The sequence below is a fragment of the Bombus pascuorum genome, chromosome 11 (assembly GCF_905332965.1).
Source record: "Bombus pascuorum chromosome 11, iyBomPasc1.1, whole genome shotgun sequence".
Taxonomy (NCBI): domain Eukaryota; kingdom Metazoa; phylum Arthropoda; class Insecta; order Hymenoptera; family Apidae; genus Bombus; species Bombus pascuorum.
The window spans coordinates 12,327,661-12,330,926 of NC_083498.1; positions in this window are offsets into that span (position 1 = coordinate 12,327,661).

Genomic DNA, 3,266 nt, shown 5'->3' on the forward strand with positions numbered 1-3,266 from the left:
GCCCCCCTCGGGTCCGAGCCCCTCTAAACGGACCCTTGACGATGGTCAAGGTGACCCCTGCCTCCGGGGACACTACGTGACCGATCGCCAAGCTCCACCGCTCGCAATCGCTTGGGGGAAAACGACGCGACGCGCGACTCCTCGTCGATTCTACGTCTTGCGCGTGCTTCTTGCTTTATCTTTGGCAACGGTTACTCGTACAGTCTTGGGCATCGATCGTTTCCAGTTTTACAGCTAACGTAATATGTTCAACGCAATGGTATAGATTTAAAATGCGTTGTGCAAACTTTTCCTTACAAGCCAAGATAAAATTTCGCTTGCTTCGATATTAAAAAAGTGATTCAGTTTCAAAACATTTTGCAACAATTTTAGAAATCACTTTACATAGCTATACACGTGTATAAAGTCTTAACCGTGCCACGTCCTTTCAGTCATGTTCGATCAGATAGTTCGATCAAATAGTTCTTCCCTATTCCTCGACAAAATACGAAACAAATTCTTAAGCACGATCTCTAGATTCGATTTTATGTTGTAACATTTTGTTAACTCTAAGGAATCTTCGAAATCATAAAATGTTGCCGAATTAATCGCGTTATACAAGGACGGTAATCATTTTTTGGTTGTATTATAAAAGTACCATTTTATACAGGATTCCTGAAGGTGTTAAAACTTGTGAATCATTCTAAGAAGAACAACGCAGTTATTCATTCTTCTGCTAGATCGATACTAAATCCTTTGCAATTCCTCCGATACCTTCCAATTATCAAATAAATCTCCATCGTTGCGCATTCATTCGCCTAATGAATTCCACGTGCCGTCAAGCATCCAGCATAGAAAAAAGCCGCCTGTAACGTCTTCGAGCCTCGAGGGCAGACGACTGCCGTTGCAAAATTACCGTCGATTACCCACGCGATCTCAATTAAAGCGTCATCCGCGACATATCCCGATGACGATTCTATACGATTACAGCGTCGCGATCGGAATCCGGATCCGTGCACCCGTTTAATGACGTCACGCGTCGTTGCAAGAACCGCATGGTCTTGTCTGCAACGAGATTTTAATCGCAATCGACGTTGTTTCAGCCGAAAGTAGTGCGAAATCGCGGCAAAAACTCTGCTTGCATTCACGATGGCGTTTTCTCGGTCTAGACGGACCGATTTATCAGGATGTCGCTCTTCCTCAATGTGGTTCGTCACAGCCGTTGAAAAAAAACCTGCGAGATTCGTGCTGACGCGACAATCCGCGTGATAAAAGTGAAGAATAGAGGCCTCTTCAATGGGGAACGTGTCCTTTTTTTTTCTTCCCCCGATCGCGTCTGGGATCTGGCAGAATATTCTAAGAGAAATATTTTTTCCACTCGTTTCGAAAAATCGTCCCATTATATTATACAGGACGTTTCAGACGCTCTTTCGTTAAATAAATGATTCAAAAATGAATAACGCGTGTAACCGAATTATATATATCTATGATTTTAATACAATAATGGCATAATGAATTAATACAATTAGCAAGGAGGCTCAAAAATGGCCATTTTCTAACACCTTCCTTTGCAAATTTATAGTAAATTAACAATTACTTATTATTATCGATATAAAGTTACGTTTAAATTGTTTGCTTAAAAACTTATACGTTTCTTTTTTCGCGTCAGTTTAGAAGAATCTTCTTCATCTAACTCACAGTTAAGAAATTCAATGATCTGAAACAAATATGTTTTTAACCCGTATGTCCTGACATTCTATAGTTCCACTTAATATACTTAAAACCCGACCAAGACATATAATTATTAGTTTTTTTCTAATTCTTTGAAGTACTATAAAATGGTGTCAGCAGTCAAAGACATCATATTTAATTACGTAAAGAGGAAGTTTCCTCGTATGCATGCGTTTGCCGTTTCTTTTTCTTAGCAATTGTTTTATACATTCTATACGAGTGAGGTAAACGATAGAAACAAAAACTATATGGATTATTTGAATTTCATGTTTCTTGGAAGTATCGTTATTTGCCGATACCACTTTGTATATTTATATGCTACTGCTCGTTAAAACACATTTATTCTCACAGTAGATTGATTTGATAGATTTATAAAACAAATATTATTTCAAATGTTTCTGGATATGCAATATAAAAATTGGAACAAAATAATAAATTGAAACGAAACTAAAGAATAAACCCATTGTACATCTTTTATTCCTCATTTTCTGATTTAATTTCATTCTACCAAAATTAAGCAAATCTACGATTAATTCATGGCCGATAATGCATTTAGATAAATCGTCTGGCATTTTCTTGTACAAGATCATTCCCCAACATCTTCGATGACCTCAGTTTTTATCAAACAAACGAATAACGCAAAGAAGATAATTAACCTCGACAATCTGGTCGAAAGGAGTCCGCAAAGTTCCCAGAAGTTCGCATAATTTCCGGCGATGAATCTCGGGCGGGGAATAAATCGGTGTCATCCGCGGGCGATTATCAAAGATGCTCGAGGATTCCGCAAGAAGCTATTTCGCTTCTTTCCCGCGCGTAACAACGCGCTTCGAAGCAAGGCCGAGCATCTGCGTGCGTGTCTCTATGTGAAAATTCAATCGTCGCGTCGATTCAAGGGAATCATCTCGCTTTTGGTACGATGAGGTTACTTTTGAAAGTATTCGATGCTCGTTTTACCACGAGAAGAAATGTTTGTTTGTAAAATAAGGAAAATATGTAAAGTGGAGCAAGGTTTTACAACTGTACCGATTTACTAAGAAACACGAAGAAAGATACTGGACCGTAATCATGCGATCAACTTAGGGTTGTATCATTATCCTGGCAAGTGCTGGGTATTAACTATAATTATTCTTGACAGCGCAAGATTATCTCGGACTTGGTATCTCAAAATAACGCTTGAATTTCTATCGATATTTTTCTATTAGATATTATCCAACAGAGGAGTTACGTCTTTTCTATTTTATCTCGAAATTATTAAGTTGATCTTGCAGAAACCATATAACGATAATTTCTTGGTTTATCAAGATTTAACACAATTTTGACTAAAGTTTCACCAGGAAGGGTTAATAAACGTGCTACGTGTAACTGGTTGCGTGGATGGTTTTTTAACCTTCGTCAAAAATGGAACCGTTAACCTTAACCCGATAATTAGTGGGCTTTGAGCCGAGACACAGAGCAAGGAAACGGTCAGTGCTTTCCAATACCATGGGCACTGGAGGAAGGTTAGTCCTTGAGAGATTAACCAGCCAGGATCTCCTAAAATTGGTTCACCTCTCGAG